Here is a 25,271-nt window from a genome sequence, read left to right as displayed (position 1 = left end):
GATGCTGCCGCTAACTATACTAGCGCACAAAGCACTGCGCTACGTATAATGGTGTGAAGAGGAAATGGATCACAACTGGCATAACTTCGAACTCGTAGATCAACTGAATGTGTATGGCGGTAGCGGCTATTATTTTTTACAAGTGTTGGTAGATGATGAGGAAGCGGATAGGAATTTTATTACTCCCACGGCTAGGGATAGGGTATGTGCGAATGCTCCACCTGTGATACATGAATAAATTTGACGGGAATCAGAAACGCTCGTCTCGCAAAATCACTATCAATAAAAAAACTTAATGCTCTCAGTCATCCACCGACACAGAGATTTAACCGGTGGCTGCATTAGAACTGGAATGTGGAAATGGGGTATTGTTATTCATGCAGATTAATGTCGAAAATATAATTTCGGGAATTTATTTTCAATATATTTTGGACTACAATGCCGTTGGTTACACATAAACAGTGAAAAAGGTGCATTGAGTTGAGTGGTTCGGAAAGAAAAATGTCAAAAAATGTTTCCCTCAGAAATTATGTCTATCTATTTTACGCCTACGCGTTGAATGTAAGCGTATTCAGTGGTAAATCATAAATTCTAAATTTGAAATATTTGTTCCATTCTGTTGGTTGTTGCCTGTATTCATCTCATATATTCTTCTCAGATCTTGTATCTGCAAAACGGCAATGATTTTTTATAATTATTTTGAGTTTGTGTAAATTTCACTTATCTTTATTAGATCTTTCTGTTCCTAATATCGAAATGAGACCACTTGTGAATGTTGAAATCTGATATACAAACAAACAAATGTTAAAAAGGCATATGAGCGAAAATAAAATTTCTGTTGCTCAGTTTCAGTTAAGAATGTATCTCATTGTAGGTGCCTTCCTGTGCTATTGCCGAAATGAAACAACGTCATGCCGTCGTCGTCGTCGTAGTCGTCGTCTTCATCGTGACATGTGATGATGAGTAAGACAATGCAATAATTAGACGATGTATGCGATTTGTATCATTTGTTGTTAAACGCACCGATTTCATGATTCAGAATTATATTGGCTGAATCATTTTTTTTTTAATTTCTGCTGATTGACAATGACAAAATTTCTCTCCCCTCTCAAAAAGGGGATAACAACGAGAACATAATTTTCAAATATGCTTGGAAAATCGTCAGGTCAACTGACGTTCTTCTCTGTACAAGTGTTTTGTTTGGATTTTTGGAAATTTCTCAATAAATAATACAAAACTGCATGTGTGCGATAGTAAAATTGCCATTGTCTGTTGTACGTTGAATAAACACATTGCTGATTGCCAAGGTAATGTTTTCGGCGGATGTAGCGAATTTGGCAAAAGACCAACAAACATTCTATCAAGATTCACTACGAAGAGGAACTACAGATAAACGTTAACCGATCAAGTAGTTTTTGAATTGGTCGAAAGAAACATCTTTTTGCCTTTCTCGTACCGAAAGGTTATGCAACTTACTGTGAAAACCGGCTTTAGAACTGAGGCTCGGAGGACCGAGTGTCATATACCATTCGACTCAGTTAGTCGGGTACGCAAAATGCCTGTAAAAAACTGTACCGCACTTAATGATGAATAGATATAGAATGTGACGGCTAAAACCCAGTCAGAAAAACGCCAAGTTTTCCAAAAAATATTCGGTGTAGTAGGCAATATGCAGCTGTGGTCGAGTAACTTCATCACTGCCGGAACTGTAAACGAGGAAATAATCCTTGCATAATGTTTAAAAAAGCGATTATTACCATTTCTACGCAGCCACGACGGTCCCTCGTTATACTGGCTTGATTTGGCATCTTGTCACTACGCCAAAAATGTTTCGAAATGGTATGAAGCGAATGGAGTCCATGTTGTCCATCGATATGTTTTTTGACAATTCCTGTCACAATTATCCCTGTAAACAGAAGACATAGATTTCATACGATAATAGATTTCCAACAAGCCATAGTTGGCTGAGATCCGTTTATTTTTAACGAAGATAACGATATTGTTGTGCAAGCGACTTTTTTCCCTATTCCAACAGTAGGAGTTTTGAGCGCTGTCTGATAAAACGATGCTTGGAACACGATTTTCAATGCTGTTACATATTGTTTATAAGTGCCAAAAAGACTGTGTACAGCATCCTTTTTCATGACATTTTGCTCATCGGTATAATTTTCCCATGTATCTTATTAAAATTATCAAAAATTATCTTGCAGATAGAGCATTCCAGGTTTCTCTGAATAATGCACTTTCAGAAAGATTTATTATTCCTGCTGGTGTACCCCAAGGAAGTATCCTAGGTCTCGTTCTATACAACATTTTTACATCAGACATCCCACCTCTTCCGGGTGGTGGTGTTCTGTCACAATTTGCTGATGATACTGCCATTCTTCACAAAGGTCGTGTCATTAATGCTCTGAAGAATAAACTACAGACAGGTCTGGACGCTTTAACGGAATATTTTACAAGCTGGAAAATTGTGATCAATGCAGCAAAAACTCAGGTCATCTTGTTTCCACATTCAAGATCTCCAAAACTTGTTCCATCAGACGAATGCAGAATACGATTCGGTGATGAGGTCATTCAATGGTCCGATGAAGTTATCTATCTAGGACTCACCTTTGACAGACATCTGATATTCAGGTCACATGTTGACAAAATCGTTCAAAAATGCAGCATACTCATAGGGTCTCTGTATCCGCTGATTTGTAGATGACATTTGGCTTCGGATCGATTTCGGCACGGTTCGTTTTTGGCAACATAATCGTTTGAATATGGCAATGATGGCATCATTTTCGATTTGACGGTCATTAAAATAATGTCATGAGAACTAGAACACCGAAGAATATTCATGCAGAAAACACATGCGGATTGATGAAAAAAGGTATTATCTAACTGCTAGGTGGATTAGGCACGTTTTTTTTTGTTAAAAAAAGAAGCCTTACAAGTTTGACTCAATCCTGGCAACGTTTCAGAGAGGAAAGATTAATACTTTCGGAGCAATGAATTTTTAAATCACGAACCGCAACGCAACTCGGTCGGACTTGTGCTGTTTTACATTGCTTACATTCCGACTACCAAGCCTCAAAAACAGTCGGAACGGTAGTTTCAAATGGCTGTATCTTCGCTGGTACTGAACCGATTTGTATAATTCGTTTTTGACCAAAATTTGAAAATGCACGGGATCGCGATAGATGATTAACATGCCTTGTGTTGTGAATTCGAGGTATTGAATTTATTGTTATATTGTGAACAGTCTCTGGATTGTGGATTAAGATTAATGTTTGTTTATCGCAGATACCTAGAATGTGCAAGATTTTATGAGGGAAATCTGTATAAAGCTGAACTGAAGGAAATAGAAAGGGTAGATCTAATATTATTCTGATACATAGTTTTTTCAATACAATTTTTTAAATTTTGACTTGCAGGCTCTGCCCCAAACAACATAAAGATAACTCAGGCGAGAATGAATATGAGCGAAATAGAATAGAATAAGTGTCTTCTGGGATATAAAATGACGTTTTAAAATTCCACACAATAATGAGTTTTTCTTTTCGGTCTCTTTTACATAATATTCCCAGGACAACGTAGAATTCAGATGAATATTTGCAAATTTCAACTCTTCCTATAACATTGCCTTCAATAATTAAGATGGGAAGAGTGGGAAGAACTTTCCTTGGTGATCGGAACATAACATATTTAGTTTTTTGTAGGTTCAAAGAGAGCAGGTCTTAGGAGAAATATTTTTTTTAAATCAGTAAGTCGTTATGTTTGTTATAATAGAATTTGTATTGGCATTCGGATAAAACAAGGCTGTATCATCCGCAAATAACCAGAGAGATTAATCTTGCATATATCGTTAACATATAGCAAGAACAGTAAGGGACCGATATGGTACGCCAATCCTTACTAGTTTGGAAAAATTTGTTTCTCCATCGACTGAAACATATTGGATTCTGGTTTATAAATAGCTTCGGATTATGTTATTAGCAATCTCTTTAATCCCATACTTGTCCAATTTACGGAGCAGTATTTCATGATTCAGAGTTTCGAAGGCCTTTTCTAAATCTAGAACTAATGCACCCATCCATCTTTTGGAGTCCGTTACTTTTAGAATATTATCTATGAGCTCAGTTATAGCAAGTTATAGTTATAGGTAGAAACCTGCTTGTATTATCAAGTTGAATGTACCATCAAGTTGAAAATGAAATCTTACTTAAAGAACGAATGCATCTAGACGCTAATAATGTAATTGAGATTCAATTCAACAAGGCGTCAAACTCTGTGTACATTATGTTTAAACGCGAAAGATACAATTGCATTCGCTTCGGTGGTGCACAGCGTGGAGTGTGACAATGTTAAATACAAAATACCTGTGTACATGGTGGACGATGCCATAGAAATACGTGTACATTACTTTCCCCCGCTGGCCAATGATCAGTTCGTTCGCGACAATATGTCACAGATTCGGAGAAATTCTTTCCATTGAAAGAGAAGTATGGCGGAATTTTTCCCCGGTATCCGGAATGACGTGCGAGTGGTAACGTATGCGACTACATAAGGTAGGTCAAGGCGGGAGACATCCGTGTAAAACGATGATTACCTATGAGAATCAGCTAACTACATAGCAGTTTTGTGAAAAACCTGCACACTACGGTAAACCTTGCACTGAAATTGCGAAAAAGACATTTTCAACCAAAGACAAGGACAACCGTTCAGCAACGGTAACTAGTGAACCCAGTACATTTGCTTCAAAAATGCTTTCAGCCTCAATCCAACCATCAACTGCAATTCAGTATACAACAAGGCGCAATTATCAACGAGCTCAAGACTACCATCAACAAGGAAAACGAAAAGAAATGATGTCATGGTGTCGTATGACATATCTACAAATTAAGTATCCTATACTTCCTTTATCATACGTTCGTTACAATCACGCCTGCAAGTAGATTCCATCTACACCGATTTCTCCGCTGCGTTCGATAAGATTAATCATAACAATCTCAAAGTTAAATAGACTAGGATCTAACGGGTCATTTCTAAATTGGCTTCACTCATATCTTACTGGTCGCGAAATGATTGTGAAAATAGGAGACTGTACAACCCTACCATTCGCCGTTACCTCTGGAGTTCCTCAAGAAAGTCACCTTGGACCGTTTATATTTTTACTTTATCTCAACGATCTAAATTTTTCGATCAAGTGCATGAAACTATCGTTTGCCGATGATTTCAGTTTCAGGTCATCAAATCCACAGCTGACGCAGAGTTTCTACAAGAACAGTTGAAAAATTTGACTAATTGGTTTTGAAAGCCTCCAAATGCTCCGTCATCTCTTTTAGTCACAAACAGTCTGTAGTCAGTTTTGACTAAAATATTAATTGTTCTGGAACGTACATCGTCTGTAAAGGACCTTGGTGTCCTCCTGGACTCTAAGTTAAATTTCAAGGAGCACATTGAGTTTACTATCTCCAAAACCTTCAAGCTGCTAGGATTCATTTTCCGCGTTACTAAAGAATTCGATGATGTACATTGCTTGAAAGCATTATATTGTGCCTTAGTTTGCTCTAAGGAGTGTATCGATAAGTAGTTAGCAACATTCGAACATTTATTACTCTGAAATGGCTTAATTTTTTGCAGCGTGTTTTGCGGTGACATCTTTGTTTACATGTCAATAACAGCTGCGCAATCGATTGGTTTCGGTACGGTTTATCGTTTCAATGATGAGTCGAATTGATCCGGAAACGCGAAAGAAAATTCTGCACACTTGGTGCTCAGAAAGTGGTGTCACGTATAACGAAATTGCAAAACGGGTGAAAGTGCACCACACCAGTGTCAAAAATATTATCGAGAAGTTCGGTAAGACCCTTTCCATGAAGGATTTGCCCCGATCCGGTAGGAAAACGGGTCCCAGTCAGGCCGGTCGGGACTTAAAAGTGGTTGAGTACATCAGGAAAAACCCATCGGCGTCGACGCGGGATTTGGCCAAGCAGTTCAACACCAGCATCGGGATAATTTAACGGATCAAAGTTCGGAACTCCCTGAAAACGTACAAGAAACAGAAGGTGCCGAAAAAGTCCCTGGTACAGCAAGTTCAGGCCAAAACAAGAGCGCGAAAACTGTATAACCGGATTCTACAGAATAAAGACGGATGCATCCTGATCGACGACGGAACCTACGCCAAGGAAGACTCTCGAGCGCTGCCCGGACCGCAATACCAGGACCTGGACGACGCTGATACCACGGTGGCGATGGAAAAGTTTGGGCAAAAGGTGTTGGTCTGGCAAGCAATTTGTACCTGTGGTTTGCGGTCGTCGATTTTCTTCACGAAGGGCACAATTAACGCCAAGGTGCACGAGGAAGAATGTTTGAAGAAGAGAATGCTGCCACTGTACAGAAAGCATAAGGCTCCTCCTCTCTTCTGATCGGATTTGGCTTCAGCTCACTCCGTTCTACAGTGATTGTGCCAACTCCGTTCTACAGTGATTGTCAAAAAATAATGTACAATTCGTGGAAAAGGACATCAACCCACCGAACTACCCGGATCTTCGGCCAATTGAAAGGTATTGGGCAATCGTCAAGCGGCACTTTCGGAAGGAAGGTACAGTGTCCCAAAACATGCAGGAGTTCAAAAAACAGCTGGACAGCTGCCACCAGGAAAGTCACAAAAGTAACTGTGCAGAATTTAATGAAGAATGTTAAGTCCAAAGTGCGAGCATTTCACAGAAACTAGGATTTTCTTCAATATAATCAGTGAAATCAGTGGAACCTTCCAAGTTACCATGCCAGATGCAAACTGATTGATCTCGTTTTGTTATCTCTCCGTTCCGATGTCAGCAAGGCTACTTTTGTGGCTGATTTTCTCCAATCAAGAATAGACTGCTTCGAGCTTTTACAGCTTTTTCAAGTAGATATCCATCGCCGTAATCCTCGAAACTATTCTTTTCTTATGATCCCCTATACTAGAACTAATTATGGGTGTAACGAGTTTTTTGCCGGCATGTGCCGAATATTCAACCAACTGTTCCAATTCATTCGACTTTAATCTATCACGAAACGTTGTCAAGAAATTGTTCTTAGGGTTACTATCTAATTAGTACTAGATTTAGTTAGTTTAGAAATACTATGTTTAAGTGAAATGTATCATTTGGATGATTGTAATCTGTTGATGTAAAAGATGAGGAGGTTTTATGCCTGTTGGAGATCAAGTTTGACAGAAACTAACTCCACCGGGAGCAGGGAAAATCCAAATGACTAATAAACAACATGTATATTTTGTCAATACAGATTTTCAATTCTGATAAATGTATTATTTATCAACTATTAAACAGATTGAAGCTACTGACGTATCTGAAAATTGTTGCCTATGTTCAAACTTGGCTTTTAAAAATCGAAACAATTTCAGATAATGAATTGTAGAAAATGATTGAAAAGTAGCTCGCCTTGTTTTCGAAATAATCATTACGATTTTGAATCACTGCTATGATAAGCTTCCTCAAGCAAGAGAACTGCTGCTCAGAAACTTGACTATCAGTTGTGTTGATATTTGAAACTGCGCACAAAAAACCTGTTGAAGGCCTATGCCAAACCATTCGCAGTCATAATGTGTACGGTATACATGTCCATTACGTACGCCCGGTGTGGGTTTCTGTTGAACTTAATCTAAGTAAATCAAACAAACTATTTATAATCGGTCCCATATTCAACGCGCTGATGCCTCTCAAGGCGACTCCTTGCAACGAGATATTTGAAACGATCTGTCGATGAGGCGGAAGCTTGATAGGAACAAAATATACAAAGAGTTTTACGCTCGAACATAAACGTATAAGTATACAAAGTAGAAGAACAACCATCGAATGCAGAGCTGTGATGCATGCACATAGACTTGCATGTTGAAGAGTGTCTACGTATATGACAGAAGATAGGCGAGATGCAGTCGGAATAATAATAATCTCTAAAAGGTGTGCAAGTTTTATCCGCTGTCTGTAGAAATGAAGACACACGGATGTCAAACTCATTGCCGTATCTGCGGCGTGTGCTAATTCGTTTGTGTAACCACTAATCTGAAACTGACTGCCACTGGTTTGTTCAGAGACCTTGAAATAAAAAAAACTGAAAAGGAAATTGTCAGTCCTGCAATGAATAATATTTCAAATAATGAACGAAACGTTGAATATATCAAAACTTGTTTATGGAATCTCTTTTCTCAAGCAACGAACGTGTCTCAAGTAATATATGCAATCTGAAACAAAAAATTACTTCAAACTTAATTAGTTAAACTTAACTTTTGCGAGTGGACGCAACTGTCGGAGGGCATTATTCGGATCACGTATTGTTCGTACGAAAGAAGATGCAACATTCCTAAGTCGAAATAGTCAAATACATACTTTTAAATATACGATCTTCTATAAAGAGAACCACGTTCGAATAGTCAATCCTCTTCGTTTTATGTTTCCCTTTAGAAAGGATTTTCTCTGAATGTACAGAGAATTGTTCTATTATGTATTCAGGTTTAGCCTTCTAATTTCGCTTTGTGGTGCATTAGTGCTTGCATTTTTGACAACGAAAAAGGGAAAAGAGTTTGAAATTCTTCGGTTAAAGTGGATTCAATATATTGCTACGTGAGCAATGAGACATCGACAGGATTCTGATTTCATAATAATGAATGGTAAATATAATGAATATACTTATGACGTAGTTTTTGTTTGTCAAAACGTATTCCGTTGCATAAGAACTCTAAGCAGAGTGACAGTCACCTGACCTTCAATCATCTCAAATCCACCATTTACCTCATATATTAAAACCATTAGTTACTTAACAGATAATATGAAAATTGGTTAATTTGCAACGAATTTTTACGTCGCTATAGCAGGAGTATTACATTTTTTTATTTTGATTTATAGTGAAGGAATAATCAGGAGTAGAAACAAATCTTCTCTAATTTCTAAAATGAATTCAAATCAAGAAGAAGATATATTGCTTGGGATAAATATTCTCAATATATTTGTAAGCTCCTAAGATTACACCAGAAACCGTGCTTTTAACCAAGACCAAATTTTTTATACCTATCGACGGTAGCGAAGTGAAACTACAGTGATCACCAGATAGCACTATAAAGGGACTTCGAGCGTCCCAGCAATCGCTTATCGGTAGTTGCGTTCGGAATTGCTAATTCTACAGCCAACTGTGTACCTCCGCTGCATCACCTGCGACCTCTTACAGGTTCTTTGCTACGTACAACATTTTATCTTCAGGCATTCTTGCTACATGTCCAGTTCACTGTGTTTTATAAGCGTCAGCATGTTGAAAAATAAATAACTGTTTTCCAAAAAGCAATAATTATGTTGATCCGCGAGGTGATATTAGCAGTTCAACATAATCTGCTAATGCTCTGATGAGACCAATACGAAACGAAAAAAAACCCTTCTTAATCACCTAGTGGTGTGATAATGGCTTTCTCTTTCTTCAAAACAGTGTCATAAAAACCTTTTTTATTTATTTAAATAATTTGTGACACTAATTCGGGCTCATTTTTGACGCCAATTGATTCAGATTGAATCGAGTAGTTCACAAAAGCATTCTTCGGTGTTTATATCACATAGTAGGCATCATTTTTCCAACCAAGCGCTTGACATTTTATTTGTATGAGAAGAGTGATGCTAATCTAAAAAACCCTTCTTAGTCCAGTGGAATTTTCATACACAGAAAAAAATTATGAATTTTACAGGTGACAGAATTCTACAAACGATACAATTCACAACTACTTAATTTTTCAAATGACGCAATATTCCACTCGCACAGAAATTTACACGTTCCGAGTGAAATTTGCACTCGGCTACCAAGTGCCACTGTATGGATTTATATGCATTAATTATTCAATGAATAGATATGAGCTCTGTGGTTCATTCAGTAACCGATGTGCTTGTGATCTAATGTTTCTTGGTTCAAGTCGCGCTGCTTGCTAACGATCTTTTGTTTTTTATTTCGTTTGATTAAGCCATGTAATTTTCAAATCGCATAATTTTTACATGTTCTTGGATGAAAATTTGTGTGAAATACAACGCTTCATTTATGTGCATCGTATAAGATGTAAAATCACAAGATTTTTTCGAACTGTGTAGATTTTGAAAAATCGCCATAGGGCCAAAAGTCTTAGAATTTCATGAAACGTCGAGATTTAGTGTCACCTCGAAAAAAAATTTCAAGCTTTTCAAAGAAGGGCGAATCTTACAAAAGTAAATAAATCGAGTTTCTCTCTCCTACCAATAAATGCTTCAAAATCCTACAATTTTGCCTAAAAACTACAACGATCAGCCCCATGGGATTGTTTGAGCCATTGATGTGGAACAAGGCAACCAAAATTCCTAATGATCTACAATCAAACAGTTCAATCAATCGTCACACTTTTGAAGCCGCAATTGCACGAGAGTCTGCTTAGATTGATCTTGATTAGGAACCAACACCGAACATTGTTTGTTTTATAACTGACGAAATTACAACAACATCCCAAATGTATGCAATTTTATATCTTTGTATATACTTGCGATACGATTTTGATATTTCTCGGTTAATTTTTAAAAAGGCGTATAAGCAAGTGACAGTTCCTCTTTGTTTACTTTCTCTTCTATTAATTACCAAGGGGTTTCCACGTTTATCACTCAACTCTTTGCATGAAATGATACCCGAAACTTTCGACTTTCAAACAGAATAGTGATATCAAAGAAAATCGTTTTAATCACATCACAATAATCGAAAGAGAGAGTTATTAAAGAGATAACTGTCACTTGCTTATACGCCCTAATGAAAAATCAACCGAGATTTAAGCTTATCTTCGCCAAGGTTGTGTTCAAGTTTTGTATGCAAGCAGTTATTTGTATAGCGTTAAGTTTCTCTAGCATTCTGCGATTTCGGTTGAAGCGATAAACTTTTTCTCATTATCAATCGAGTTCATCTTATATAAATTAGAAATCAATCCTAAGCACTCAAAATTTACCCTGGGTAGTTATCAATTTCTCGGGCGAAACGACATAACATGGAATTTCATCAGAGCTTGCATGACACAAGATCAGAGCATATCAATTAAAGCTTCAAACCGTTTTATGGTACTTTTTGTCTTGGTGTCTAGCAACAACCTACCTCTAGCATGCTACACGTAGGTCTGAAACTTTAGCTATGATTTCGATTGACCAATTAGAGCGATGTTTTTCCTTTGATATATCGCTTACTCCCTCAAAATCGTCGTCTATGGCAGGGAAATCTGATATGCCGGAGATTTTTAGAAGACAAAATAGGACACTGCTCGCTACTAATCCAAATTTCAATCATTTATAATTGAAAATACGTGGCTTGATACATTCAAATCGAATCTTAGAAATATTTCCACTCAAATGAAATAATATTTATAATTGATACGAAATATACTGAGCTGTAAGTGTTTAAAACCATTTTCCTTGAGTTTCTGATTTGCACCCCTGTATAGAAAATAAAGATGTGTTCCACATCAAAATTCGGATTCTACAAAAATCGCAATCTTAGTAATACAAAGAACTATAAAAGGCGAAACTGTCATTCCATTTGTTTACGCAAGTTTCACCCTCCGTGTTCCATGCCAACGAACAGGGCGATACTTCAATTGCTAGTAAGGAAGGTCGAAACTATTTATTTTCGTCATTTTAGATGATTTCCGAACCTTTTACTACTGGAAATAGTAAATGAGACAATCAAATTACCCGCAGATTTGTCTTAGTCGCGGAAACCAGCCAATTTCACGAAAAATGTGCAAGGGCGTAACTTCATAATTCACACAGGAAGCATAAAAGTAAAAAAATCGAAAAATGGCGAAACTCTATTTATGTTGATTTATTCAGTGGACATAGAAGGAAAGTGGTAAAATTAGCATACCTTGCAAAGATAAACCAACAATTCATCGACTAATCAAAAATTGATCTGAGCATATACGATAATTTCTAAACAGGATTTTAAACAACAGTCGAAACATTTATCGATGCTTTTTCTCCAATTGCTGTCAATGTTAGGTTCGCCCTTTGAAAAACAGCTGATATGCTCTTAGCACAAACTGGTTACCCACGATGATGGTTCCGTTTCTCTGCACGCTGAACTCATTTTGTTAGGATTGTGAACTATCGCGAATTTGGATTTAAACAAGAAATATAGCTGCTTAGTTTGTAATTGGGAAATTTATACGAATAATGGATGCAATTTACCAAAGTCCCAATTACACTTTTTAGTTACCATTTCAATTTACCGAATTTATTGAATGATAACTGAAAATTGTGCGTTGTGGACATCGTTTCTTCAAGGTATAGCGATTGATCTCAGCTCCGGTTTCCGCTGATAAGGTTGATGAGACTGGTTGGCTATATACTGTCCATGCCTATAATGGGCACTAAATGGATTCGAGTTTTGATCTTGATAATTTATGACAAAGAAATACTCTAACATAAGTTACTGAATACAAGGCGCTATAATAGTTATTATGAACAACACTTGTTCATACATGCTTCACCGAAATTGCTACGAACATAGCGACATGCAAACCGTCGAAGGTTAACTGAAACGTTTTGGTGATTTGTTTTTGTTTTGCTCTGCGTTGATAACACATCTACATGAACTTTCTTTTAAAACAAAGTGAAATGATCCGTGGCAGGTGCCTGCTCAGCCATTTGCTGTAGAATATTAATAGAACAAACACAGAACAGAACCGAAAAACGAAGCGCCATTTACGTGTTTCCGATGTGCGATAGATGCGTTGTTTGTTGCTATATACAAAGTTTACTTTATTGGATCCATAAATTGATGTCCATTACAGAACAACTTTCCGTCTAGGATTGTGATTGGTAGGGCACTGGTCTGATTATCGGTATCTAAATTAGTGAATAAACCAACCGGTCATTTGTAACACTAGTTCTTTATCATCGTTTAATTTGGGGTATGTGAAGTATTAAGTATGAATGGTATCATTTGGGTTCGTGGACTGATGGTACTTTGATAAAAGATGTTTTAAGCCTATGGAAGTCGGAATTACTGGAAATTTACTCCCGCGGACTTTTTCCCTAGAACAAAAAAATAAATCAAATTATCAAGTCTAATTTCTATTTAGTTGAATTTTGACACAAATTCAAATAGGTTCAATAATTTCCAGATTGATTTTGGTAATTTGGGTCAGATTATTGCTTCCAAACAAGCCTAAGAGTTTAAATCGGTTGAGTCGTCATTCAGCCACACTCTCTGTCGGTTATCTTATACGATTATATCTCCGGAACCAGAAATATTTGCGATTAGCATTCCGAGTTTGATCAAAGGCCTAATAGAAGCTTTCAAACAAGCCTAAGACTTCCGGAATCGGTTCAACCATCCAACCAAAGAGAAAAGAGTGCGGTTTTTGGACTATGTCACTCATACGACTCCGGAGCACTAAAGCCTTACGGCAGTGCACATTGACGAGTCCTTGTCGAAAAACTCACATCTCAGTGCTTCTTTGCGAAAGTTTGTGATATTCATTTTATTCTATGTAAATGAGGAGTACCTCACTGGAGCTAACATTCTGTCACTCTAATTTTCCATGAGTAGTGAAATATTCTCATCTTTTGTATCAACAGATTACACATATCCAAATTATACATTACAACATCTTATCTTCATTCAAATTGAAACTATAATGCTAACTTCTACATACATTTATAATTTTGACAACTATTGAGTAAGATTCACATATTGGAAAATTTGTTCATTGAAACTGTGGTCGGTTCTACCGAGAGGAATTCTGAGAAAATGATTTATTCACCAGTTACGACTTAGCTGTTGCAGGAGATCTGCGTAATCAACTTATTACCAAGTGTTTTCGAGTGTATGAGATAACAGAGCACTGGGAAGCATTTAATGCCATTCTGTTGATCTGGCACAATATAATGAAGGATAGTTTTGTCTTATTCACATTTTACTAGGTGATATAACTCGACATCGTCAATAAATTTACATTTTGACAAAAAGTCGAGATCGTTTAGCTAGAAATAAAATAAACATGCTCCCAAGGGACTGCCTTGTGGTACTCCACAGCTGATGGCGGAATGTGTCGTCTAGAAGTTTCCAATTCCCACAGACATTTTGCAACCAGTTAAATATGAAATAAGCAGGGTGGCAAGTGACCGGGAAATTGCTTAATTCGAAACCCTGAATGTTATTGATTGATCTGCTAGAATCAGATCAATTGCAGAAAGATTTCTCATAGAAAATAAATTAATGAAGCTATTGGAAATAAAACTGGTTTAAAACCAGCGGATAGTTCATCATGAAGAAATCGAACTTCCTGATTATTTTTCGGATTCCTCTACGAGCATTTAGAATCCTATTAGAAAAAATCAGATCGATATATTGTGCATTTTAACAATTATCAGTTGATTTATTCAACCCATCAACGTATTGAAATCGTAAACATTGTTTATTGACTGACATTAGAAAAAAATGATGTTTTAAAAGAGCAAGTCGTGGCAGCCGAACGGTTTTCCGAGATCTTAGGTATACGTACATATAATGATTTTAAATTCAATTTTATTACCTTAAAATTTCAAATTTTTAGTCTGACAGGACTTTGTTAATAATTGGTTTTATGGTTTTCATCACAATCACAGCATGATAATTCATCTGAGGGTTCATTGAACAGATGTGCTTATGAGCGACATAATTTAAACAGTATATGTCCATATTACAACTTATTGTACCATGGCCGAAGCCCTGGCAATGACGATATTAACAGATCGGCTGAAAAGTTTGTATCGTTTCTATGAGAGGGCGCCACTAGAATTAAATCCATACCATTTTCAGTTAGTACCAACCTTCAAAAGATACGTGTATAAATTTGACAGCTGTCTGTTTATTAGTTTGTGAGATATTGCATTTTGAGTGAAGCTACTTTTGTTATTGTGAAAAATATGGAAAAAAAGGAATTTCGTGTGTTGATGAAACACTACTTTTTGATGGAAAAAAGTGCCGCCTATACCAAAAAATGGCTTGATGAGTGTTATCCAGACTCTGCACCGGGCGAAGCAACAATTCGTAAGTGGTTTGTAAAATTTCGTACTGGTCATATGAGCACCGAAGACGATGAACGCAGTGGACGTCCAAAAGAGGCTGTTACCGATGAAAACGTGAAAAAAATCCACAAAATGATTTTCAATTACCGTAAAGTGAAGTTGATCCAGATAGCTGACACCCTAAAGATATCAAAGGAACGTGTTGGACATATTATTCACGAATATTTGGATATGAGAAAGCTTTGTGCAAAATGGGTGCCGCGTGAGCTCACAATCGATCAAAAACAACAACGAATTGATGATTCTGAGCAGTGTTTGGAGCTGTTATATCGAAATAAAACCGATTTTTTTCGTCGATATATAACAATGGACGAAACATGGCTCCATCACTTCACTCCGGAGTCCAATCGACAGTCAGCTGAGTGGACTGCACGCGATAAACCGAACACAAAGCGTGGAAAGACTCAACAATCGGCCGGTAAGGTTATGACGTCTGTATTTTGGGATTCGCATGGTATACTTTTCATCGACTACCTTGAAAAGGGAAAAACCATCAACAGTGACTATTATATAGCGTTATTAGAGCGTTTGAAGGACGAAATTTCAAAAAAAAACGGCCTTATTTGAAGAAGAAAAAAGTTTTGTTTCATCAAGACAATGCACCGTGTCACAAGTCGATGAAAACCATGCTGAAATTGAACGAATTGGGCTTCGAATTGCTCCCTCATCCACCGTATTCTCCAGATTTGGCCCCCCAGTGACTTTTTCCTGTTCTCAGACCTCAAGAGAATGCTCGCTGGTAAAAAATTTAGAAGCAATGAAGAGGTAATCGCTGAAACTAAGGCCTATTTTGAAGCAAAGGACAAATCGTACTACAAAAATGGTATCGAAAAGTTGGAAGATCGCTATAATCGCTGTATCGCCTCTGATGGCAATTATGTTGAATAATAAAAACGAATTTTGGCAAAAAAATGTGTGTTTCTATTAAACGATACGAACTTTTCAGCCGACTTGTTATGTTAGATTCGCTGTGCCATCATCAGTGTTGGTGATTGCCGATAATTTGGCAGAAAGCGGCTCGATATTTCTCTACATTGTATACAACATTTTCAATCTGGTAGAAGCTGCTACAAGAACTCGCTGTCTCTCAATGCATGAACCGTGAGAGAATGTTTCTACATTTCTTCGCTCCACTTCATACTCTGAGTATTTCACAGCTCTTAACAAAATATAAACAGTCCGGCAATGATCGGCGCTGTGAGGAATTTACCAAGAGAGAATCGCAAGTTAATAATTATCGCAGATAATTCGACTTGATGATTCTCATACTAGGTTAAAATATACAATATTTCCAAACCCTGGTCTGGAGCATTCAAAGCTATTTTCATTATTAGTTAGAATAAGCAGCAATAGTAAAATGATTCTATCGCAATTATCAACTGCCCGTTTAGAATCGGATCGCAAAACGAGAATAAGCGACCGTTTGTTGCTTCCGTGATGCTCAGACAGCTCATCGACAGAAATTCGCTCTCGCACTGGTGTCCATTCTATGTAGAATGAACCATAACGGTGTTTTGTTGCTGAGATGATATCCGTCTCTCTTTGATGGCAATGATTGAATATTGTGAAGAGTTGGTAGAGAGCGTTCTTTGATATGATAAAAGCCATCCTTGGCCATCATGCCGTTTATAATTTTCCTGCCGAAATGATTTGAAGTTGCAAGCATAGATTGTTGTTGTTTTTTCCGAGTGGCAAGCGTCCGTTTTTGGGATTGTTGTTCCTTATTGATTTATTTTCAATCAATTGTATACCAAAAAATAATAAAAACAGTCATGTGCACTCGGAAAAAAATCGGTTACCTGTAACCAAAACCCCTGAATGACTTGAAAAAGGCTTTGTGCTTTTCTTATATGCACATGTTATAATGAAGTTTTGGACATGGGATATCTGTTTAAAGTTTAAATTAGAAAATATCTACAAAAAAAACTGAACAGGGGCGATTTGAGCCTATTCCAAAAACCGGGAAATTGAAATCGGTAATTCATTTGCCACCCTGCATAAGCCAATTCAGAGAAGATCTACTGAAATCTCGAGTTTGGCAACTGTTATTTAGTTTGACGAGAGCTTCGGAAAAATCTGTATGGAAAGCGTCGTTCTGAAAACATGGTTGATGAGTTCCTACAAGTTGTGTAGGATAGTAAAGTTGTTGAAATTTAAACTGAGTTGAGTTTCGGAGTCGTCATTGTTGCAATTGAGACTGATGAAATCCAGATTAATCATTTTGACGATTTGCTTTCGGGTTGGCATAAATTTAAAGTTTTCCGTCTCATCTTGAAGTTCAATAAAATATACGTGACTCGACTTGAGCGCTTTCAAAATAATGTACTTTCGAATTCATAGGATTAATTACTAGTTACTAGAAGAAATGTGAAAACTACGAAAATAATGTCCCGATTTAGTTGCTCAAATCTCTTCACTGTAGGGAGTATCCAAAGAAAAATGTTGAAATTAAAGTCGAGATTCATGTTTGAATATGGATGTCTAGTAATGTTATGGTTTGGATTCGATGTTCGGTAGTGCTCAGCTCAAACCTTAAATTTCGCATTCACTCACTCCTTACTAAAGGAGTGATGAATTGTGCATTCCCCATCGGTTCTTATCTGAACGACTACACAATGTATGACACCAAAAAATGTTATCTATTTTTTCGTTATGACGCCAAGCTGTGGTCTTATCATATAAACCTATTAAGCACCAGCGTTGAGTTTTAACGATGAATATAAACGCTGCAATTCATTGTATCAGTAGAACCAGCGTTGTCAAGAATCGACTTTGGGTCCTAAGGGGTTACATGCAATTTTAATCAAAAGATGCGCTCATCATGCAAATACTGGACTCAGATGCAGAAGTCATTTTCGTAATTAAAGAAATTGCATTTTCTCATTGCATCAACTATCCTGGTTCATTACGTTGGCTTGATACTGTCATTCATGATTATAAATGATTGAATGATTTCTAATACTCCCATGAATATATTACGATTCGTGTGTTCACTTCAAAGCATATTTGGTAGAGATAACATTCAAAAGTTGAACAGACTATGGGGTAACAAGTTGAAATTACTGATTGTGATTGTGTTGTGGATTTTTCTATTTATTTGCCAGTTGATCTCATTGATACCGTACTTTTCTGAATGTGCTTCCTCATTCATTGATGTTTTAATTGAAACAACTACCGAAGCATTTGAAATATATTATTCATATTGTGTCTAGTTCATATAACAACTTGGGAATAGTTCATCTGTTGAAAAAATGAGACACCTGATAAGCGTATTCTGTTTACTGGTTTGTGCTGTGAATTAGACTGATAGTGCGTAAAGCAAATAGTAAACATCTCTGAGTCTGGTTAATGTATGTTTGGTTATTTATAGCTATATTGATAAGATGTTGTTTGCACGCTGTTGACAATCGTTGGGTGAACTGAGATTGAGATGTTTACGTAAAAATCGAAACCATGAAGGCATGTTGTGATCTTTGAATTGCAATTACAAATATAATGAAAAAATTGAAATAAATGTAAGGTTCTCGGCGAACCTCAACGTATTTGATGGAGGTTTAATCTAAATGGCTTTGTGAGGTTTGTGTCTAACGGATGAAGAAAGATATATTTTTTTAGAGTTATCGTTCAAAAACATAAATTCAAATTGTCTAATACAAAGCATCATTCGAACAACACTGTGGCAAAATATTGAGGAAAAAGCAGGGGAAGGAGTATTTTTGAGGACGCTTCTTAGGAACCATGATTTGCGGTATCCACAAATCAAAGTAGCATAATTATAGTAGATGTTTTTCTAGATCCCAAGAAAAAAATTTGCCATTTTGTAGCTGTAAAACCTATCTAAAGTAACAAAAAACGAAAAGGGAAACGTTGGAATTTTACATGTTGAATAGAAATTGGTTAAGTAGTTTTCGAATGACGATGGACACTGACTTTCAAAGCCTACTTTAGAGAAAAACGTGTTTAAAGTTTATTGTCTATAAAATCGAAGGGCACATTTTATTTTGCTAGGCGACGCTTACGATCTAACACTTTCGAGAAATCATAAATTTTTCTTTGTATTATTTATAATGGAACATTTCAAAAATGTTTTGTAAGATTTTCAAGTCAATCGAAGCAGAACTTTTGGGCCTGTGCGCCGAGCTCTTACCTCTTCGCAGTATGATATGAGAAAAGATAAAGGCACATAACTTCCAGAGTTTTGTTCTGATAGGCTTGGAAATTTGACAATATATTCTTAAAATGGTTAACTATGAGAAAACAAAAAGAGAAAATAATTGACTTTCAAAAGTGTGCCGTCCTTTTATTAAGAGGTACTGCTAAGTATGAAAGTATGCTCAAGTACAAAAGCACAAATACGAGGCATATTCGATTTCATAATTGTGCTTATCGATGCTTGTACTTATCTTTACTTTTGGAGCTATGTCAGGTTGTTGTGATTCAATAGCCGTTCACCTATCTGTGCACAGGCCTGTACGCAGGATTTCGTTTCGGGAGGGGCCCTGATCTTTTAAATATCTATTTCTTGGTGCGCATTTAGTACCTCTTGTTTCTTAGTGCAGATTCAAAATTAATTAATGAACTGAACTGAATTTACGAACTCGCATAGAAAATAATAAACACTTTAAGTAAATTATCATATATTAGTAGGGATGCGACATTTCGAGTGAATCGAAAACCGAAAAACCACTGAAGAAATATTTATCTATTTTACAGAGTATGTTGGTTGATGAGAACACAGAGAGTCTCGTAACGTAGTAATTCAGCCAAGGTAGTCTTCGAAGATCAAATTGGACGAAATAATTTCAACATTCGTACCCTTTCGATCCGATCGATGTGAACATTGTGATACAAGGCCCAGAATGTAATAACTAGTGCAATATAAACAATACTGCGTACTAGTGCAATATAAACATTCCAGAGAAAATACACATCATTGAAGTCTTGAGTGTTGCATGTAATGAGTACCAAACTGCATAAGCTTTCGCAGCAACAAAAACAATTTTGATTCCGTTTCGGTTGCACATGTAAAAATCCTCTCCATATGAAGACTACCATCGATTTTTTAATATTTTTGAAAAAAAAAGCGCAAGGAGATCGTGATAGTTCAAGGATGCCTAATTGGGTGAATAAGGTGGATAGGGAAGTAATTGGAATCATAAATCGTAAATAGTAGCGTTGCTCTTATGTTGCCGTGGTAGCGATATACGGTATTTAATTGCTCCAAGAATGCACACTAATACTATGATTTAATTTTTGTTTTTCGAGGTAGTTCATGTTTGCCATACCAATCCAAGAGAACTGACGTCCAACGATTAAGATCTAGGTTTCGTCAACAATTATCAACCTGCTTCCGAAGTGCGCCCGCGTTCGTCTTTTCGTCTGTTAAGTGCGCTCAGCCTGCGCATCTTTCCTTTCTAGTCATCCAGCACCATTTCATGTAATGTTGACACTGTCCCTTGTAAGCGCATCGTAGTCCCTACCGCTGCGGGTTCGATCACCAAAAACCCTAAAAACCACAATTTCACGGTGAAATCCAAAGGAGCACCAGATTCATAATCTTGTATGTCATCATAATTTTTGTTTGGTTTTCTTCGCCTTTTCGCCTCCCTAGTAAGACCAACCAAATTTAGTTGTAATAAAAATTTTCTGTGCAAAAAGATTTTCAGCTGCTGACAGTGATGCATGTTTCATGGACTTACTGTAATGAATAAAAAAATTAATAGAGAATAGTGCCATAATTCCATAAATGGACAAACAAATGTTCATGTCGAAAAAGGAACGGATAACTCACTATGCCAACCGATGAAACTGTTTTCCTGGTGAACCAAAAATTGTTATCTTTCCGTTCGATTTGCCCTTGGACGGTAGGGATGGTACTCGGAAGGTAAAGTATCGATACCTAGGGTATCGGGATACCAAAATTTTGAGTATCGATACATGGTATCAAAAGGCAATAAAGTATCGATATCTGTAAGTATCAATTGATACTTGAGCAGCAGCAGGTTTTTCCATAAATTTGTTGTGAAACTAGTATACGCATATTTCTTGCCACATATATTGCACCTCGCCTTTCGTGACTTTTGGTCCACTTCAAAGAATTTGACATTTCACTTATTTTCTCAAAAAATTTCATATCATAACCTTTATGTCGATACACGGATACTACACTAAAAGCTAATTCCTATTGAACATTTAGGAGTTTCGTTGGTTTGTGCAAAAGCACATATTCTTTTTCTTCGGCTCGTCAGTGCTAATTTTGCGGTTTAAATTGAACTACTATTTTCTATTACCACGGGACCAGGGACGGACGGAACGGAAGTATCAGGCTCGCGCATGTATTGGTATGACGTGGACTAGCGCTCGTTGAAATTCGTACTCGACAATCTCGCGTCGTCCCACAGGCGCACTGAGAGAGTGCAATGAGTGTGCAATATTGAATCCTCTAAGAGTATGGCCTTTATGTGCCTGTTTTGTTAATGGTTTTCGCTTTCAGTGCAAGAAGCGAGATTGTCGAGAACAAATTTCAACAACGGCTAGTCTACGTCATACCAATCCATGCACGAGACTGGCGCTTCGTCAAATCCGAAGAAAAAAAAAGTTCGATTGGGGACGGGTATAGCGGGATGGGTTAGTCGATGCCTTTCACGCAGCCCACCTGGGTTCGATTCCCAACCCTGAACATAGTCTTAGAAAGTTTTTCTGGCCCAAAGAGGCGAATGACCTTAAGGTTTAAGCCTCTGTAATTGAAACAAAAAAAAATTTACGTCGTAATGGGAATTGACTTTTAAATTATCGTCAATTATCATAAATAACGAAACACGTTGAAACAATTTCCTTAAAAGTTTGCGATGTACAATTCGTACATGCAAAGTTTCCTAACTCAGCACGTATTTCTGCAGAGCGTTTAACCAATCCAGTGTTCTGTGTTTGCCCTTGTGGTATGCTACGTGAGCTAGTCTCAATTATTGACTCCACTAAAGCGCACTTCACCAGTTTACCCTTATTTTATAGCTCTTGTTCACGAAAATGTGAGCCTGTCAGTGAACTCACACAAAAGCCCAGTGCAGCCGCTGACAACCTATTTTTATTTTATTTTTTGCTTGCTCATTAACGAAGCCCATAATAACGAGTTGTCGCGCCCACTGACTCTTGTCGGACTACGCTCCGGCTTATATTGTTCGGTTCGGACGCTCTTCCTTCGCGCTTGCCGAAGTCAATTTAATAGAGCAACAGCACCAATTCATCATATGCATGCCAACGAAAGAAGACAAACTGTAAGCTTTACCAGACCTGCCTTACACTTAATAACCAAGCGTTTTGTGGTTCGCGTGACTAATGCCGTGTTCTGGTCTGGGTAGAGGACTTTTGAAATGATTGTGTCGATTTTTGCCGGGCACGATGCTTCATAATGGCAATGTTATTTGAAGCAAATACACGATACAAATCTACTTTTTTGTACCTAATTTCTTTGATGCCATTTTTAGTTAAGTATTATTGTTGTACAAAAAAAAAGCTTATGAAATCTGCATCTGGCATCGAAAATTGTTTGATATTAGAAAATCAGTCTGTTGATAAAGTGTAGTTATAGTTTTAATTATTCAATTAAATCAAATGTTTCATCCACCTAGTGGTTTAAAACGCCTCTCTAAATTTGCACTCGCATGAAAACACTAATCAATATGAATGACATTTTGGAGTTTTCAACCTCTATTTCCGGTATTTTCGGAACCAAAAACCAAGTATAGCCGTAGTCAACCAACAAGACCTACCAATCAGAATAGTTTCGGGTATTGATATGAATAATTTTCTGCGTTTATTCGTGAAATGACGGTTTAAAATTTAAAACTCTTATCATCCTATAGTTCCTGAACCAATAGCATAAAGCATAGTGTATGGAAGACTTCTGGCATCTTGTGATGAAACTTTTCTAACTTATTAGCTTATTAAAGAAAGTTGAAGAAATCGAGTCAAAATTATTTGATCAAAAAACTTATATTGTAGAATGTTTTTCTTGATCAGTTTTTATCTACTTCTGGTTTACGATGGCATGAAAGTTGTCATCATCTCAGCTTTCATTTTGTATCACTGTCCAACGAGAAGCGATCATGGTTTCCTACTTTGCTTTAATCCGACTAGTCGTAAGTTAGTAAGTTAGTAAGTTATTGTAATCCATATAGTTTTCAGTTTCGTCTAATGAGGTAAATATGAGCACGATTAATCAGGAGTAACTTCAAGTCTATGTTTGAAACTATTGAAACGTTTGAAACTATGTGTATTCATAATTAGAGTTTTATCATACAAGCTTCCAGTTATTATATTAGCGATATTTCCTGTAATTCGAAGATCGTAGTCATCATTTGAACACACAAAAGTGCCCGACACAAATTGCTTCCCAATTTTTGAATTTTCATCTGTTAATAAGGTAATAATGCAATGGAATTTATACCAATAGTAATTTATCTCGGGTTTGAATTTATTCATAGGATGGGTAAGAAAGATATGTTATTTTTTTTATTGTTATTTAATTCCATCTGACTAAAGTCTACATGGAATATAGCATTATATTACATCAGTTATACTATTTTTAATCCGTGTGACAAATCGAAAAGATTGTTCTCCAAATTCGAATAGCAATGTAAAAGTTCGAATCAGCAATATAAACGGTTCATCATATCCGAAGATAGAGCGATAGAAGCGAGGTACAATAGATGACCCATGGCGAAGAGATCTGGATTGCACACGGATGTTAAATGATTCAATGTTTCAGAGCTGTCATCCATACTATTCGAAAGTTTTTGTAAAAAATGCAGGCTTTTGAATACAACAACCAGGAACGACATAAGGCGGAAGATATACCGGGTCGTACGATGGGACCCTCCGTAGTGCTTATCTGATGAACTTACGCTACACGTTCTCTATCTTCAAGCTTCAATTCATTTGATTAGGATGCATTCTCCAGCATGGGCCAAACGAGTGAGCAGTGGAGAGCTTTTAAACAAGTATTGGAGAAGATTTTCGTTACATTCGTGGCATATCTTAATTGTCGGTTAGCTTTTGCGATTACTGCAGATCAATGCAAATTGAATGTAAGCTTTGGGTCCAGCAATACACCAAGATCACTGAATTGATGATTTCTTTGCAGAATGACATCATCAACGACGTGTCAAACGATAAAGGCTGTTTGATGCGGCGATAACACATAACCACGCATTTGGAAACACTCACAGTTAGCTTGTGTCGATGATGCCAGTCGACGAATCGATCCGATATTGCTTGAAGGCGAACGCAGTCAACAATGGATCGAACAATAAAGTAAATCTTCAGATCATTGGCATACGCCAATTCAGTATCAGAACTTGCAAAATGTTGTTGAAATATAAAATGAACAATAGTAGACAAAGATTGCTTCCCTGGGGTACTCCGGACGAATTAATGAAACTTTATGAATTTGCTCGAAACTAGAAACTCCTAATTTTGATAATTTTGCTAATAGAATCTCATGGTCAATCGTATCGAAAGCAACTAAATAACATCAACTTGCGTTCCTTTCTACAAGTGTCCAAAACAAGTTGTGACGAATTGGAGGAGATTTGTGACTGTATACCTCCGAGTTGGTAGTTGGATTACGTGATAGTAGCTCAAAATGTCTGTAATTCAACAAAACCTTATTATTATGGATATCTCCTTTGATGTGAAGAATCGTTTCTCTCGATGTGGAATTTTTTCACGGTTTTTATTCGAGAATTTTACTGATTTTGTCAAAACCACTGGTACGAAACTTTTTCGTAGGATTTGCCATTTTGCGACAATAGTTTGAAAAAAAATAGTGAAAAAAGCCCTATTCAAAGACAGTTTAGATCAATTTTGGAAAAACAAAATCTAAAATTGCAGGAAGAAAACTGACCGGAAAAACCGGGAGAAGGTCGGGAATTTGGTTTCACTGGGGAAAATATTACTAATGGGTCAACACCTAATGTCTCGTCAAGCGATTTTCTAACATCAGTTCTGAAACTAGCATCAGTTTTGAAACGGGTTTCTGAAGATTTGTAAAGAACCTTAGAAAGGTTTTGAATATGGATTGATTTGTTCAGGGATGCTATGTGTTCTTTTGAAGGTCCTCAACTATGAAATCCATAGTAGGATCACAAGAATGTTTATGTTGATGTCAAC

General features: G+C 36.9%; 2 protein-coding genes across 3 annotated transcripts in view; one reads left to right on the top strand and one right to left on the bottom strand.

Moving 5' to 3' along the window:
- LOC131440509 (phosphofurin acidic cluster sorting protein 2) overlaps nucleotides 1-25,271 on the top strand; it is a 65,960-nt gene that overhangs the window by 1,454 nt on the left and 39,235 nt on the right. The gene's annotated exons all lie outside the window — the stretch shown is intronic.
- LOC131440514 (peroxynitrite isomerase THAP4-like) overlaps nucleotides 1-25,271 on the bottom strand; it is a 59,789-nt gene that overhangs the window by 19,703 nt on the left and 14,815 nt on the right. The gene's annotated exons all lie outside the window — the stretch shown is intronic.

The sequence above is a fragment of the Malaya genurostris genome, chromosome 1 (assembly GCF_030247185.1).
Source record: "Malaya genurostris strain Urasoe2022 chromosome 1, Malgen_1.1, whole genome shotgun sequence".
Taxonomy (NCBI): Eukaryota; Metazoa; Arthropoda; class Insecta; order Diptera; family Culicidae; genus Malaya; species Malaya genurostris.
This window is presented reverse-complemented; position numbering and strand designations above follow the sequence as displayed.